At 43.2% G+C, this 17,598-nt stretch overlaps 1 protein-coding gene across 1 annotated transcript in view; it reads left to right on the forward strand.

The window, feature by feature from the left end:
• The first annotated feature begins 295 nt into the window (after positions 1–295).
• The window catches only part of LOC124011592 (arf-GAP with Rho-GAP domain, ANK repeat and PH domain-containing protein 3-like), a 69,808-nt gene continuing 52,505 nt past the window's right edge, over positions 296–17,598 (forward strand). Inside the window, exon 1 of the mRNA XM_046325045.1 lies at positions 296–428. The gene's annotated coding sequence lies outside the window, so the exon portion shown is untranslated. The remainder of the gene's footprint in view (positions 429–17,598) is intronic.

Below are 17,598 nucleotides of genomic sequence, written 5' to 3' on the forward strand. Positions count from 1 at the left end.
GGAATGTTTTTAAAACAAGTGGATAAATTGAATTCAATTAAATGACCTGATTGCAAGGTGTCCATTCTGTAACAAGTAGGCCTATTCCGTTTCTTAAATGTCTTGCGCAAAGCAATGTAGTGGACTCAAAATATTGCATTTATGTCTATGAATTACCAGTATGTGCTACTTTGAAGTGGACGGATAATGAGTTAGAACGGGGAAAAATGTCGGCTAAACATCACTACCGCCCTCCCCTTTAATTAAGATCTCCTTGATACTCTGTGGAGTAAACTCACTCACCATTGCGAGAAAGTTGCCGACAAGGACAATGCTTCTTCTGCTGCCCAAGTCATGAGCGGTCCCCGTCACAACGGAAAAACCGAAGGATTCAAGTGTTTAGATGTTGCATTGAGAAAACAACCACGCACATCGAAACACAGCAGAAGGTAAAACGGGATTATTATAATATTTAGACGGATAGATTCCAACGTTTCAGTGATCATCTGGAACTCACGCTGTGTATCGGCGACATCCAGCTAACAGGAGATTTTATGGAGCGCACTTCTTCAATACTATAGGCCTAATTTTGTTTTTTCACAGTAACTGGGTGAATAATGAGATAATTTCATTATATTTTACTTGTAGAGTTGTGTGTTGGCCGACCGCAGAATAATCAATTCGATTCTGTGTAATGATTTCGTGTACATTTTATATATATATATATATATATATATATATATATATATTACCATGTTTAAGAATTGCCAATCTCATGACATCGCATGGGCTTGGAATGTGAGCCTATTGTAACATTTCACCCATTATACAGTCACCTGTCTGTTTTGCTGTAAACTAATGTTTTACAGACACCCCACCCCGTTGTAGATTTCCTCTTCGCATTGAGTGGATTTGGGGTCTTGGAACCTGTCAGTTATAGCGTTTCACAGTTGAAACCTGATTTAAATCAAGAGGAGCCTTGACCATATGTTCAGTAAGTTATTAGATAGTGCAGCAGCAGCGCCAGAGGACAGAGAAACACAAGTTAAAAAATAATCACTGGAATTTCCCATTTAAAATACTTCCCAATTTTAGCTCTGTTTTTAGGATTGTGGAGAGGGAGATTATTAATTTACATGAAAATGGCTGAATGTTAAATTGTTCGGGTGTCAGTGTCACTTGTAAGCAAGGCCCAGATGATCGTTCCTCTACAGTCACACTGTATACAGTGTCTCCGTCTTTGGTCATTAGATGGGTTTTGTGTGATGCACAACGTTCCACGGTCCAGAAACATTGACCTTCAGAGGCCTGCCTCTCTTATCTGTCTATAGATGAAGACCACAGCCAGCGTTATCTGAGTTATTATATGTGACGCAGTATAAAGTAGCATAGATTTGTAACAGAGTTTCACGTGTAATTCACACTACGGATCAACAAACTACTACTGTAGCCCCACTTACGTTTAATATTCAACACGTTTCCAAACCCCAAAGAGTTCACGTTAAATTCACTTTGCTTTTCTGTCTAAAATCCAAATGAAAACACAGACATTCTATTTACTTGTATTGTGTTTCAGTGATGTCAGGTACATTGTGTTAAACAACCATAATGTTTAAAACATTTTTTAATTTTTTACAGTGATTCATAATAACACCCATGTTGCTGGGATTATACCCTCCATTTTGAGGATAATTTAACCAACTCATTTGGGAAGGACAGACAGACAGACAGACAGACAGACAGACAGACAGACAGACAGACAGACAGACAGACAGACAGACAGACAGACAGACAGACAGACAGACAGACAGACAGACAGACAGACAAGAAAAGTACTGTACAGTAAAGTTTCAGTACAGTAGAGCACACTAAAGTATAGTATAATGTACTGTATTGTACTGAACTCTACTCTACTGATGTCTACTGTTAATGTCCAAACTTGTGAAACATCGATGTCTATGATTGGTTCAGATTTGGTCTGGTCCGGATCAGACAAATGTGTTCTTGTTTGGGGGCGGAGTTCATTAGAATAATAGTCGCGTGTAGAATTATACCCAAATATGCAAAATAAGGATATTGCATATTTCTATCTTTGTGTACTTTATTCAGGATATATCAGCCTGAAGATAATCATATTCATAATTATGCATTTTTGTATAATACAGGTCAGGGAACCATGATGTAATTCTGTTACCGTAATTCCGTTACCAGATGTAAATCCACTTCACTTGCTGTAGTTCAACAACAACAAATATCTCTATATATATTTTTTAACTCGAGGTGTCATGACTGACACCCCCATTCTTTCTCCAGACATCTTTGAATCTTGATGCGGAGCAGTTATTTTGAGAGTTTTTGGAAAACGTGGTCACACAAAAAAACTGAGGGACATTTTACTGTAATTCTGTTACCAAACTTTGCATCTGCACAGGTCTTTCAGTAAATGGGTTTTTGTGACATTTTCTGTGTAAATTATTCAAAGTAAACATTGAAATCAATATTTTTTTGGTTTGGCATACACTAACTACCATTCAAAAGTTTGGGGTGACTTAGAAATTTCCTTGTTTTTTAAAGAAAAGGCCCCCTTCCCCCCCATTTAAAATAACATCAAATTGATCATAAATACAGTGTAGACATTTTTAATGTTGTAAATGACTATTGTAGCTGGAAAAGGCAGCTTTTTTAAAATGGAATATCTACATAGGCGTACAGAGGCCCATTATCAGTCTAGTTTGAGAAACAGAATAGAGGTCAACCGATTCATTGGAATGGCCGATTAATTGGGGCCGATTTCAAGTTTTCAAAACAATCGGAAATCGGTATTTTTGGGTACCGATTTGCCAAATTATTTATTTATTTAAATATTTTTTTTAATATACCTTTTATTTAACTAGGCAAGTCAGTTAAGAACACATTCTTATTTTCAATGACGGCCTAGGAACGGTGGGTTAACTGCCTCGTTCAGGGGCACAACGACAGATTTTCACCGTGTCTGCTCGGGGATCCAATCTTGCAACCTTACAGTTAACTAGTCAAACGCAATAACGACCTGCCTCTCTCTCGTTGCACTCCACAAGGAGACTGCCTGTTATGCGAATTCAGTAAGCCAAGGTAAGTTGCTAGCTAGCATTGAACTTATCTTATAAAAAAACAATCATAATCACTAGTTAACTACACATGGTTGATGATATTACTAGATATTATATTGCTTGTCCTGCGTTGCATATAATCTGACTGAGCATACAAGCATACAAGTATCTAAGTATCTGACTGAGCGGTGGTAGGCAGAAGCAGGCACGTAAACATTCATTCAAACAGCACTTTCGTGTGTTTTGCCAGCAGCTCTTCGTTGTGCATCAAGCATTGCGCTGTTTATGACTTCAAGCCTTTCAACTCCCGAGATTAGGCTGGTGTAACCGAAGTGAAATGGCTAGCTAGTTAGCGCGTGCTAATAGCGTCTCAAACGTCACTCGCTCTGAACCTTCTAGTAGTTGTTCCCCTTGCTCTGCATGGGTAACGCTGCTTCGATGGTGGCTGTTGTCGTTGTGTTGCTGGTTCGAGCCCAGGGAAGAGCGAGGAGAGGGACGGAAGCTATACTGTTACACTGGCAATACTAAAGTGCCTATAAGAACATCTAATAGTCAAAGGTTAATGAAATACAAATGGTATAGAGGGAAATAGTCCTATAATTCCTATAATAACTACAACCTAAAACTTCTTACCTGGGAATATTGAAGACTCATGTTAAAAGGAACCACCAGCTTTCATAAGTTCTCATGTTCTGAGCAAGGAACTGAAATGTTAGCTTTCTTACATGGCACATATTGTACTTTTACTTTCTTCTCCAACACTGTGTTTTTGCATTATTTAAACCAAATTGAACATGTTTCATCATTTACTTGAGGCTAAATTTATTTTATTGATGTATTATATTAAGTTAAAATAAGTGTTCATTCAGTATTGCTGTGATTGTCATTATTACAAATAAATAAAATAAAAATTGGCCGATTTAAAAAAAAAATATATATATATATATATATTTAAAAAATCGGTATAGGATTTTTTGGTTCTCCAAACAATCGGTACGGTGTTGAAAAATCATAATCGGTCGACCTCTAAAACAGACGCATCACAAATCCTCAACTGGCAGCTTCATTAAATAGTACCCGCAAAACACCAGTCTCAACGTCAACAGTGAAGAGGCGACTCCGGGACGCTGGCCTTCGAGGCAGAGTTGCAAAGAAAAATCCATATCTCAGACTGGCCAATAAATAGAAAATATTATGTTTGGCAAAAGAACAGACACTGGACAGAGGAAGATTGGAAAAAAGTGTTATTGATAGACGAATCTCAGTTTGAGGGGTTCGGATCACAAAGAAGAACATTTGCAGAATGAGACGCAGAAAAGATGCTGGAGGAGTGGTTGACGCCATCTGTCAAGCATGGTGGAGGCAATGTGATGGTCTGGGGCTGCTTTGGTGGTGGTAAAGTGGGAGATTTGTACAGGGTTAAAGGGATCTTGAAGAAGGAAGGCTATTACTCTATTTTGCAACACCATGCCATACCCTGTGGACGGTGCTTAATTGGAGCCAATTCCCTCCTACAACAGGAGAATGTCCCAAAGCACAGCTCCAAACTATGCAAGAACTATTTAGGGAAGAAGCAGTCAGCTGGTATTCTGTCTACAATGGAGTGGCCAGCACAGTCACTTGATCTCAACCCTATTGAGCTGTTGTGGGAGCAGCTTGACCATCAAGATACATTAGAGTATGGGTGTCAAAGCCATTCTGCCTTGTGACGGCACATTCTAATAATTAGAGGGAGAGAACAGGGAGATTGTTGGATCTTTGGACTGATTGCCATGTATCCTCAACCTCATTATCCTAAAGATCAAATGAACGATTGTCATGTATCCTTAACCTCATTATCCTAAAGATCAAATGAATGATTGTCATGTATCCACTGTATGTACTATATAGTATGATTGGTGAATGGGGTCTGCGCCTGAAAGGGATACTTGGGCCTGTCCTAACAAAGGATAAGGTCATCCAGGTGTTCAGATCTATGTCTTGTACTGCCGTCTCCTCCTTCATAGAGTCGACAGGGAGGTCACAGATAAACTCCTGATTGACTCTGTAATGACTTTCTGGCAGTTCCTCTGTTTTTGTCAACTTCTCTAAGTGGTGTTCAGATCTAACCATGTGTGGGTGTGTACAGAAGATGCTCCTTTCACACTGTCTGAATGTTGTTTCTCCCAAAGAAGAGGGACAGTGTGTGCTTGACTAAAACACTCTCAGTCAGAGAGAGAGAGAAGCACAAAATGGGACTGCCTGTACTGTCATCCAGGCAGCATGGCGGCCATAGCTAGCCTAGCGCAGAACAATGACATAATGTTTCTCACAATAGTGCTTCACTGTTATTTATATATACAGCCTACCCCCCCCCCCCCAACCAGCTCAGCCAGCATCCTGTATGTATTCCAGAGGCCTGCGTGGGTCCTCCCTCCGTTTAGCAAAAGGGCTTTTACCACTTGTCCACTTCCGCTAATTGTTTGACTTGAAAAACCAGTGGAGAGTTGAAGTTGAGGACGTTACGTTTCTGGAAGATCATGTTTTGAATGGGTGCCTTCCAGATTAATTTACAGGCATGTTGTATCTTTCTTTCATAATGTTGCCGAGTCCCTTTAACTTCCTGTTTACCTAGGATGATGTCATCGTGTAGACTAACTGTTAAGGGGGATGATGTCATCGTGTAGACTAACTGTTAAGGGGGGTGATGTCATCGTGTAGACTAACTGTTAAGGGGGGTGATGTCATCGTGTAGACTAACTGTTAAGGGGGTGATGTCATCGTGTAGACTAACTGTTAAGGGGGATGATGTCATCGTGTAGACTAACTGTTAAGGGGGTAATGTCATCGTGTAGACTAACTGTTAAGGGGGTGATGTCATCGTGTAGACTAACTGTTAAGGGGGTGATGTCATCGTGTAGACTAACTGTTAAGGGGGATGATGTCATCGTGTAGACTAACTGTTAAGGGGGTGATGTCATCGTGTAGACTAACTGTTAAGGGGGGTGATGTCATCGTGTAGACTAACTGTTAAGGGGGATGATGTCATCGTGTAGACTAACTGTTAAGGGGGATGATGTCATCGTGTAGACTAACTGTTAAGGGGGTGATGTCATCGTGTAGACTAACTGTTAAGGGGGTGATGTCATCGTGTAGACTAGCTGTTAAGAGGGATGATGTCATCGTGTAGACTAACTGTTAAGGGGGTGATGTCATCGTGTAGACTAACTGTTAAGGGGTGATGTCATCGTGTAGACTAACTGTTAAGGGGGTGATGTCATCGTGTAGACTAACTGTTAAGGGGGTGATGTCATCGTGTAGACTAGCTGTTAAGGGGGTGATGTCATCGTGTAGACTAGCTGTTAAGGGGGTGATGTCATCGTGTAGACTAACTGTTAAGGGGGTGATGTCATCGTGTAGACTAACTGTTAAGGGGGTGATGTCATCGTGTAGACTAGCTGTTAAGGGGGTGATGTCATCGTGTAGACTAACTGTTAAGGGGATGTTGTCATCGTGTAGACTAACTGTTAAGGGGGTGATGTCATCGTGTAGACTAGCTGTTAAGGGGGTGATGTCATCGTGTAGACTAGCTGTTAAGGGGGTGATGTCATCGTGTAGACTAGCTGTTAAGGGGGTGATGTCATCGTGTAGACTAACTGTTAAGGGGGATGTTGTCATCGTGTAGACTAACTGTTAAGGGGGTGATGTCATCGTGTAGACTAGCTGTTAAGGGGGTGATGTCATCGTGTAGACTAGCTGTTAAGGGGGTGATGTCATCATGTAGACTAACTGTTAAGGGGATGATGTCATCGTGTAGACTAACTGTTAAGGGGGATGTTGTCATCGTGTAGACTAACTGTTAAGGGGGGTGATGTCATCGTGTAGACTAACTGTTAAGGGGGGTGATGTCATCGTGTAGACTAACTGTTAAGGTGGGTGATGTCATCGTGTAGACTAACTGTTAAGGGGGATGATGTCATCGTGTAGACTAACTGTTAAGGGGGATGTTGTCATCGTGTAGACTAGCTGTTAAGGGGGGTGATGTCATCGTGTAGACTAGCTGTTAAGGGGGTGATGTCATCGTGTAGACTAACTGTTAAGGGGGGTGATGTCATCGTGTAGACTAGCTGTTAAGGGGGGTGATGTCATCGTGTAGACTAACTTTTAAGGGGGGTGATGTCATCGTGTAGACTAACTGTTAAGGGGGGTGATGTCATCGTGTAGACTAGCTGTTAAGGGGGGTGATGTCATCGTGTAGACTAACTGTTAAGGGTTGCAGTACTGATGCCGTTGTTGTTATTTACATTCAGACCGCTTGAACATACCAGTGAATCAGTTACGTCCTCCCTCCTCAGTCTGTTGTTTTTGCCTCACCCACACTGCACTGAGACATGCTTGATTTTTATTTTTTCAAAACATTACTTAGCGGTAACATAATGAATTGTAATCCATTACAAAATATATATAAAAAATAGACTTCTGCCAATCTCTCTAATGTAAGTGTTTCCAGGGACTGGATTTGTGGTCCGAACTCATGGTGCCTAGCTGTTAACAATTAAGAACAAATGAACCCAGGAAGTCTCAGTTAATTTGTTCAGATGCTTTTATGTAAAGCAATTCCAGTTGTACGAGCTAATGTCAGACAGAGAGACACCAACAAGCTCCGAGAAACAATTGTTTACAGACTCAGAGTCCTGAACAGGACAACTTGCAATAGAATAGAAGAAGACCGAAGGTCTCATTAAGACTGTTTTGTAGCTTCACGTTGTCCTGGGTGAGACTTTATGAGGTCTGTAACAATGAAAGAGGGAAGGAAGTTTAGATTTGTGTGAATGACCAGAGACGCTAGCCATCTCTCACTGAGTAAAAATTAGAAGCTGATTCATTGTATAATGTGTGGTGAGTTTGTACAATATTTTAAAGCCACGCTTTGTGAAATGTGTCACCAGAACAATGTAAACAGGGATTATGTTAGTTTTGAATGACATCATTTCTTGATAAAGCTCATTTTAAATAGGGGGAGGCCATTTTGTTTAATTTTTCTCCCTCTTTCAGTACATTGGCCTGACAAACTGATTTTATGGGAAATTAAAATAATACAGCTGGCACAGTTTAGTGTCACGCTAACCTGTCCTAGCCCACGACATTTCACCCAAATACAGATAGCTGATTTTCTGAAAGAGCTGCAAAATCTGGAGCCCAACAAATCAGCTGGGCTAGACAATCTGGACCCTCTCTTTCTAAAATTGTCGGCCGCAATTCTTGTAAACCCTTTTACTAGCCTGTTCAACCACTCTTTCGTATAGTCTGAGATCCCTCAAGATTGGAAAGCTGCCGCGGTCATCCCCCTCTTCAAAGTGGGAGACACTCTAGACCCAAACTGTCACAGACCTATATCCATCCTGCCCTGCCTTACTAAAGTCTTCGAAAGTTAACAAACGGATCACCGACCATTTCGAATCCCACCGTACCTTTTCCGCTATGCAATCTGGTTTCCGTGCTGGTCATGGGTGCACTGCAGTCACGCTCAAGGTACTAAACGACATCATAACCACCATCGATAAAAGACAGTACTGTGCAGCCGTCTTCATCGACCTGGCCAAGGCTTTCGACTCTGTCAATCACTGCATTCTTATCGGCAGATTCAACAGCCTTGTTTCTCAAAATTACTGCCTCGCCTGGTTAACCAACTACTTCTCAGATAGAGTTCAGTGTGTCAAATCGGAGGGCCTGTTGTCCGGACCTCTGGCAGTCTCTATGGGGGTGCCACAGGGTTCAATTCTCGGGCCGACTCTTTTCGCTGTATACATCAATGATGTCGCTCTTGCTGCTGGTGATTCTTTAATCCACCTCTAGGCAGACAACACCATTCTGTATACTTCTGGCCCTTCTTTGGACATTCTATTAACAAACCTCCTGGAGTTGTTTTTAAGAGCACAGTAGCACCTCCTGGTTGAAACTCCAGACGAGCTTCAACGCCATACAACACTCCTTCCGTGGCCTCCAACTGCTCTTAAATGCAAGCAAAACTAAATGCATGCTCTTCAACCAATCACTGCCCGCACCTGCCCGCCCATCCAGCATCACTACTCTGGACGGTTCTGACTTAGAATATGTGGACAACTACAAATACCTGGGTGTCTGGGTTAGACTGTGAACTCTCCTTCCAGACTCGCATTAAACATATCCAATCCAAAATTAAATCTAGAATCGGCTTCCTATTTCGCAACAAAGCCTACTTCACTCATGCTGCCAAACACCCTGGTAAAACGGACTATCCTACCGATCCTTCAGCGATGTCATTTACAAAATAGCCTCAAACTCTACTCAGAAAACTGGATGTAGTCTATCACAGTGCCATCCATTTTCTCAACAAAGCCCCATATACTACCCACCACTGCAACCTGTACGCTCTCGTTGGCTGGCCCTCGCTTCATATTCGTTGCCAAACCCACTGGCTCCAGGTCATATACAGTGTGTGCAAATGTAGTAAGATTAAGGAGGTAAGGCAATAAATAGGCTGTAGTGGCGAAATAATTACAATTTAGAAATGAAACACTGGAGTGCTAGATGTGCAAGTAGAGATACTGCAAAGGAGCAAAAATAATAATAATAATATGGGGATCTTTGCCAGGTAAAGGCCCGCCTTATCTCAGTTCACTGGTCACCATAGCAGCACCCACCCGCAGCATGCGCTCTAGCAGGTATATTTCACTGGTCACCATAGCAGCACCCACCCGCAGCACTCGCTCCAGCAGGTATATTTCACTGGTCACCATAGCAGCACCCACCCGCAGCACGCGCTCCAGCAGGTATATTTCACTGGTCACCATAGCAGCACCCACCCGCAGCACGCGCTCTAGCAAGTATATTTCACTGGTCACCATAGCAGCACTCACCCGCAGCACGCGCTCCAGCAGGTATATTTCACTGGTCACCATAGCAGCACCCACCCGCAGCACGCACTCCAGCAGGTATATTTCACTGGTCACCATAGCAGCACCCACCCGTAGCACGCGCTCCAGCAGGTATATTTCACTGGTCACCATAGCAGCACCCACCCGCAGCATGCGCTCCAGCAGGTATATTTCACTGGTCACCATAGCAGCACCCACCCGCAGCACGAGCTCCAGCAGGTATATTTCACTGGTCATCCCCGAAGTCAACTTCTCCTTTGGCTGCCTTTCCTTCCAGTTCTCTACTGCCAGTGACTGTAACGAATTGCAAAAATCACTGAAGCTGGAGACTTCCCTCACTAACTTTAAGCAACAGCTGTCAGAGCATTTTACCGATCATTGCCCCTGTATATAGCCCATCTGTAAATAGCCCACCCAACTACCTCATCCCCATATTGTTATTTTTGTTATTGCTCCCCAGTATCTCTACTTGTGCAGAAGATGCATGTGCATCTAGCACTCCAATGTTTAATTGCTAAATTGTAATTATTTTGCCACTACAGTCTATTTATTGCCTTACCTCAATCGTACTACATTTGCACACACTGTATATAGACTTTTCTATTGTGTTATTGACTATACATTTGTTTATCCCATGTGTAACTCTGTTGTTTGTGTCGCACTGCTTTGCTCTGTCTTGGCCAGGTCGCAGTTGAAAATGAGAACTTGTTCTCAACTGGCCTACCTGGTTAAATAAAGGTGAAATATATATATTTTTTGTCACCAGTTTAGGGTCATCCTAGCCCACGACACTCCACCGTCTTCACACTATCATACTGACCCGAACCAAACAATGCTGGCTCAGATATGTTATTTTCACCCGGAACAGCTTGGTTTGGTTCATCTCAGTAGTGTGAAAAGTCCTCAACACTCGACTCTTACCTCTCCTCTCTCCTAGTGTCACAAGGCTTTGTTTATGGCCAGAGGACATGTTTAGGGAGAGGAATGGGTGGAAGAGGAAAGCGAGCAGCGTGGGTGGAGGGTGTGGTGTGTCCTTTTTCTTCCTCCAGTGTTTAAGGGACAGCTGTATCCTGTGTTTTCTGGAGCATTGACAGATCCCAGATCTCTAGCCCAGATAAAGACTATGGTTAGGGGAGAAGAGGAGAGAGATTTACAGGACCCGCAGTCTGCAGGACCCGCAGTATGCAGTATGCAGGACCCGCAGTATGCAGTATAGGTAACAGTTCACATGTTATTTGAAACTGAGTAGCCGCTGTAAACACTCCCTGTGAACAATATCTGGTGAAGGAACAAAATAATAAATCAGGTTTTTGGAGTCAGCGCTCATGATGATCCCAGTGATTGACTTCAGATCTCTCCTCTCCTGCTGAAGAAGACCAGTCTGAGAATGTCCATTTACCTCTTGAGTGGTTTCATATACAGTACCAGTAAAAAGTTTGGACACACCTACTCATTCAAGGGGTTTTAGTTTTTACATTGAACAACAATAGTGAAGACATCAATGTTCAATGTAGAAAATAGAAAAATGAAGAGATACCTACTCATTCAAGGGTATGTCCAAACCTTTGACTGGTACTGTAATTCTATACAACCCTCCCCCGGGCCATCACCACTTTGGCCTTGCATGGAGGGGACTAGGAAGCACTGTTGGGGAGAAATAAACTACATGTAGTTGGGGTGGCAGCGTAGCCTAGTGGTTAGAGTGTTGGACTAGTAACCGAAAGGTTGCAAGATCAAATCCCTGAGCTGACGAGGTAAAAATCTGTCGTTCTGCCCCTGAAAAAGGCAGTTAAAACCACTGTTCCTAGGCTGTCATTGAAAATAAGAATTTGTTCTTAACTGACTTGCCTAGTTAAATAAAGATAAAATAAACTATTAATTAAGATTTGGTGGTGGTGGAACTAAATGTAAAAGTTTAGCTACACTACTTTTTCTAGCAGAAGAAAATGAAATATGAGTGAAGTAGGCAAGAATTTACTTTATTTTCCGACATCAGATCTGCCCAATTCTCACTTAAAACTGTTTTTCTGCTCAATAGGCCAAATTACACATTTCGTTAACATCTGACGACAGAGTAATCTGTTCTTGCAATTTGTATTCTATGACGTTTATAGATATTATATTTTTTCACTAAGTAGTTTGGATGTGGTGAACTACTTTTTCAAAGTAACTTTAGTTATGTTTCTTCAGTGTAGCTGAACTTGGTAAAGTTGGATTTTAAGACTGGTAGGAAGCCATACAAACACTGAGGAAGACGAGACAAAACCTTTGTAGTATTGTGCTGTAGGATGTGTTTCACCCTGAAAATCCCTCATGAGCCTTGTGTAGAGGGAGGAGAACACCATTAGCCTTGTGTAGAGGGAGGAGAACACCATTGGCCTTGTGTAGAGGGAGGAGAACACCATTAGCCTTGTGTAGAGGGAGGAGAACACCATTGGCCTTGTGTAGAGGGAGGAGAACACCATTGGCCTTGTGTAGAGGGAGGAGAACACCATTTGCCTTGTGTAGAGGGAGGAGAACACCATTGGCCTTGTGTAGAGGGAGGAGAACACCATTGGCCTTGTGTAGAGGGAGGAGAACACCATTGGCCTTGTGTAGAGGGAGGAGAACACCATTGGCCTTGTGTAGAGGGAGGAGAACACTCACTTCATTGCTCATCTCTGAAGACCAACATCCTGTATTTATTATGGATCCCCATTAGTTCCTGCCAAGGCAGTAGCTACTCTTCCTGGTGTTTTTCCTGGGGATTATCATGGATCCCCATTAGTTCCTGCCAAGGCAGCAGCTACTCTTCCTGGGGTCTTCTATGGATCCCCATTAGTTCCTGCCCAGGAAGCAGCTACTCTTCCTGGGGTCTATTATGGATCCCCATTAGTTCCTGCCAAGGAAGCAGCTACTCTTCCTGGGGTTTATTATGGATCCCCATTAGTTCCTGCCAAGGCAGCAGCTACTCTTCCTCTGGGTTCCAGCAAAAAATGTATTGATTTAAATTTTATTTCACCTTTATTTAACCAGGTAGGCTAGTTGAGAACAAGTACTCATTTACAACTGCGACCTGGCCAAGATAAAACATAGCAGTGTGAACAGACAACAACACAGAGTTACACATGGAGTAAGCAATTAACAAGTCAATAACACAGTAGAAAAATAAAAAAAGAGTCTATATATATTGTGTGCAAAAGGCATGAGGAGGTAGGCGAATAATTACAATTTTGCAGATTAACACTGGAGTGATAAATGATCAGATGGTCATGTGCAGGTAGAGATACTGGTGTGCAAAAGAGCAATTTACCGATTGACTATGTACAGCTGCAGCGATCAGTTAGCTGCTCAGATAGCAGATGTTTAAAGTTGGTGAGAGAGATAGAAGTCTCCAACTTCAGCTAATTTTGCAATTCGTTCCAGTAACAGGCAGCAGAGAACTGGAAGGAAAGGCGGCCAAATGAGGTGTTTGCTTTAGAGATGATCAGTGAGATACACCTGCTGGAGCGCGTGCTACGGATGGGTGTTACCATCGTGACCAGTGAACTGAGATAAGGCAGAGCTTTACCTAGCATGGACTTGTAGATGACCTGGAGCCAGTGGGTCTGGTGACGAATATGTAGCGAAGGCCAGCCGACTAGAGCATGCAGGTCGCAGTGGTGGGTGGTATAAGGTGCTTTAGTAACAAAACGGATGGCACTGTGATAAACTGCATCCAATTTGCTGAGTAGAGTATTGGAACCTATTTTGTAGATGACATCGCCGAAGTCGAGGATCTGTAGGATAGTCAGTTTTACTAGGGTAAGTTTGGCGGCGTGAGTGAAGGAGGCTTTGTTGCGGAATAGAAAGCTAACGCTAGATTTGATTTTAGATTGGAGATGTTTGATATGAGTCTGGAAGGAGAGTTTACAATCTAGCCAGACACCTAGGTACTTATAGATGTCCACATATTCTAGGTCGGAACCATCCAGGGTGGTGATGCTAGTCGGGCGTGCGGGTGCAGGCAGCGAACGGTTGAAAAGTATGCATTTGGTTTTACTAGCGTTTTAAGAGCAGTTGGAGGCCATGGAAGGAGTGTTGTATGGCATTGAAGTTCGTTTGGAGGTTAGATAGCACAGTGTCCAAGGAAGAGCCAGAAGTATACAGAATGGTGTCGTCTGCGTAGAGGTGGATCAAAGAATCACCTGCAGCAAGAGCAACATCATTGATATATATATATACAGAGATAAGAGTCCGCCCGATAATTGAACCCTGTGGCACCCCCATAGAGACTGCCAGAGGACCGGACAACATGCCCTCCGATTTGACACACTAAACTCTGTCTGCAAAGTAGTTGGTGAACCAGGCGAGGCAGTCATTAGAAAAATCCGAGGCTACTGAATCTGCCGATAAGAATATGGTGATTGACAGAGTCGAAAGCCTTGGCCAGGTCGATGAAGACTGCTGCACAGTACTGTCTTTTATCAATGGCAGTTATGATATTGTTTAGTACTGTCAGGACCCAGTTATGAACCCGGGTCTCCGGAGTGAGAAACAGTCACTTAACCAACTGAGCCACGAATAGTCGGCAGAACCCAGAAGATGAGGCAGACACAGCAGTACTTGAGACGGTGTATTTAATGAAGTAAAAAATGAAGTTCTTCAGGAAAACATGTAACTCCACAACCTCAAAAGGAATCCTACAAGAACAAAGGTAATCCTCCAAGACAAAAAAGGTAAATCCACAAGGTGGAAGGTAAAGCACAAAAAGCCTCAAAAGATACTCAAAAAACAAACAAACAAGAACAAAAAACAGAATTCCACAAGAGAGTCCACCGGGATCAACAAGAGTTCTCAGAGTACTAGGGCTGGGTGCTAACATACAAACACAGAGCAAAGAACAGAGGAAAACAAAGGGTTTAAATACAATCAGGGGAAACGAGGCACAGGTGCAAATAATAATGGGAATCAAGGGAAAACAAAAGGTCAAAAGGCACAATGGGGGCATCTAGTGACCAAAAACCGGAACAACCCTGGCCAAATCCTGACAAGTACCTTGAGCGTGGCTGAGGTGCACCCGTGACTGGCTCGGAAGCGAGATTGCACAGCGGAGAAGGTACGGTGGGATTCGAGATGGTCAGTGATCTGTTTGTTGACTTGGCATTCGAAGACCTTAGATAGGCAGGGCAGGGTGGATATAGGTCTGTAACAGTTTGTGTCCAGGGTGTCTCCCCCTTTGAAGAGGGGGATGACTGCGGCATCTTTCCAATACTTGGGGATCTCAGATGATATGAAAGAGAGGTTGAACAGGCTGGTAATAGGGGTTGTGACAATGTCGGCGGATAGTTTCAGAAATAGAGGGTCCAGATTGTCAAGCCTAGCTGATTTGTACAGGTCCAGGTCGTGCAGCTCTTTCAGAACATCTGCTATCTGGATTTGGGTAAAGGAGAAGCTGGGGAGGCTTGAGCGAGTAGCTGCAGGGGGGCGGAGCTGTTGGCCGAGGTTGGAGTAGCCAGGAGGAAGGCATGGCCAGCCGTTGAAAAATGCTTGTTGAAGTTTTTGATTATCATGGATTTATCGGTGGTGACCGTGTTACCTAGCCTCAGTGCAGTGGGCAGCTGGGAGGAGGTGCTCTTGATCTCCATGGACTTTAAGTGTCCCAGAACCTTTTGGAGTTAGAGCTACAGGATGCAAACTTCTGCTTGAAAAAGCTGGCCTTTGCTTTCCTGACTGACTGTGTGTATTAGTTCCTGACTTCCCTGAACAGTTGCATATCGCGGGGACTATTCGATGCTATTGCAGTCCGCCACAGGATGTTTTTGTGCTGGTCGATGGCAGTCAGGTCTGGAGTGAACCAAAGGCTATATCTGTTCTTAGTTCTGCATTTTATGAACGGAGCATGCTTATCTAAGATGGTGAGGAAGTTACTTTTAAAAATGACCAGGCATCCTCAACTGACTGGATGAGGTCAATATCCTTCCAGGATACCCGGGCCAGGTCAATTAGAAAGGCCTGCTCGCAGAAGTGTTTTAGGGAGTGTTTGACAGTGATGAGGGGTGGTCGTTTGACTGCGGACCCATAGCGGATAAAGGCAATGAGGCAGTGATCGCTGAGATCCTGGTTGAAGACAGTGGAGGTGTATTTGGAGGGCCAGTTGGTCAGGATAACGTCTATGAGGGTGCCCTTGTTTACAGATTTAGGGTTGTACCTGGTGGGTTCCTTGATGATTTGTGTGAGATTGAGGGCATCTAGCTTAGATTGTGGACTGCTGGGGTGTTAAGCATATCCCAGTTTCGGTCACCTAACAGAACAAACTCTGAAGCTAGATGGGGGGCGATCAATTCACAAATGGTGTCCAGGGCACAGCTGGGAGCTGAGGGTGGTCGGTAGCAGGCAGCAACAGTGAGAGACTTATTTCTGGAGAGAGACATTTTTAGAATTAGTAGTTCGAATTGTTTGGGTATGGACCTGGAAAGTATGACATTACTTTGCAGGCTATCTCTGCAGTAGACTGCAACTCCTCCCCCTTTGACAGTTCTATCTTGACGGAAAATGTTATATCTGGGTATGGAAATCTCAGAATTGTTGGTGGCCTTCCTAAACCAGGATTCAGACAAGGCAAGGACATCAGGGTTGGTGGAGTGTGCTAAAGCAGTGAGTAAATCAAACTTAGGGAGGAGGCTTCTGATGTTAACATGCATGAAACCAAGGCTTTTTTGATCACAGAAGTCAACAAATGAGGGTGCCTGGGGACATGCAGGGCCTGGGTTTACCTCCACATCACCCGCGGAACAGAGGAGGAGTAGTATGAGGGTACGGCTAAAGGCTATCAAAACTGGTCGCCTAGACCGTTGGGGACAAAGAATAAAAGGAGTAAATAAAGGAATAAAATGAAGGCAGTTCATACAGTTTTAAAAACATAACAATACATTCACAGATTTTACAATACACTGCTCCCTCAGGCCCCTACTCCACCACCACCACATATCTACAGTACTAAATACATGTGTGTATGTATGGACCTGTGTGTGTGTCTCTTCACAGTCTTCGCTGTTCCATAAGGGGTATTTGTATCCTTTTTTGTTATTTGTTTTGTCTAATCTTATAAACTTGCTATTTTACGTGATGTGGAATAGAGTTCTGTGCCTCCGATAGTCTGTTCTGGACTTGGGGACTGTGAAGAGAGACCTCTTGTGGCATGTCTTGTGGGGTATGCATGGGTGTTCTAGCTGTGCGCCTGCAGCTCAACCAGACAACATTCAACGCATCACTTCCTCTGTTATGACTTGCATTCAACAACCAAAGCAGAAGTTGTGCTCTTGGTGTTACATTGGTATGTCACACATCCATTTTGTTGGTAGTTTTAATGTGGTACAGTAGTTTTCATCTGGTGAAATTGATAGATCTACATCTACTGCATGTTAATAATGATGTCAGGCTGAAACAGCAGGCATGTTGCCATTCCGTCCCGGCCAGGTATTTATCTGAATGCCTTCTGCAGTGGGAAGTGGGATGGGAGGGACAATATCCTGTCACCCATCTCCCGCTCTCCCTCATGTCACATGTTATCAGTCCTTTTCATAGGTTTCCTGCCAGACCTGGGTTCAAATACAATTTTTTTTAAAGAATTTGAAATGCTTCATCTGTACTTGATTGAGATTGACTGGCTAAAT

This window comes from Oncorhynchus gorbuscha, linkage group LG23 (assembly GCF_021184085.1).
Source record: "Oncorhynchus gorbuscha isolate QuinsamMale2020 ecotype Even-year linkage group LG23, OgorEven_v1.0, whole genome shotgun sequence".
NCBI lineage: Eukaryota > Metazoa > Chordata > Actinopteri > Salmoniformes > Salmonidae > Oncorhynchus > Oncorhynchus gorbuscha.